Source organism: Penaeus monodon, chromosome 29, assembly GCF_015228065.2.
Source record: "Penaeus monodon isolate SGIC_2016 chromosome 29, NSTDA_Pmon_1, whole genome shotgun sequence".
NCBI lineage: Eukaryota > Metazoa > Arthropoda > Malacostraca > Decapoda > Penaeidae > Penaeus > Penaeus monodon.
The window spans coordinates 11,128,953-11,129,608 of record NC_051414.1 but is presented as its reverse complement, the minus strand read 5'-3'; the positions used below and the strand labels follow the sequence as shown (position 1 = coordinate 11,129,608).

Below are 656 nucleotides of genomic sequence, written 5' to 3'. Positions count from 1 at the left end.
TTGTTTGTTTATATTTTATATTTTTTAATCATCAGTTTGTAAGGCTTGAGCCATGATGTGGACTAAACCTGTTAATTTTTACTGATAGGGCCTGACAACCTGTAACCTGAGTTGTTGTGCCATATGGCGTGGTTGTCATATATAAATAGTCTTAAATTTTATTTTCTTCTCTTGATTGAGCATCTTCAAAAAGTAAAAATATATTTATTCAGAGCCTGGGATATAGTATGGCTTTTGGTAGTTATATAAAGTTTATAGAAATGAAGTTGATATTCACACCAAACAGATCTGTGTCTTTGTCAGAGCATCAACTAACCACACTGACAGACAGTCTTTTGCTAGAGTCAACAGTATGTCATGAGAGATCTACTGCTCACATAGACTAAATTACTGATGAACAGGAACACAACTTAAAATTAAAGTCAATGTGGCAAAAACAACAAATTATCCAATCCAGCTTGCATAAACGGCCATTGTGCAATAATAAGCCTGTTTCCCAGAGCCAGCCAGCAGCTTAGGCACCCACAGTGAAAAGGGTTAATTGAAATGCTTTAACTTTATAGAATTTATTTCAACCTTTTCTTAATTCCCTAGATGAGTTAAATGTCAGTTCTAGTATTAACAAAGTCAATCTTCAGATATTGGAGGTTAACGTA

At 34.1% G+C, this 656-nt stretch overlaps 1 protein-coding gene across 1 annotated transcript in view; it reads left to right on the top strand.

Annotated features, from left to right (window-relative positions):
- The window catches only part of LOC119591957 (nucleoside diphosphate kinase 6-like), a gene marked incomplete at its 5' end in the record, with an annotated part of 3,233 nt that overhangs the window by 664 nt on the left and 1,913 nt on the right, over window positions 1-656 (top strand).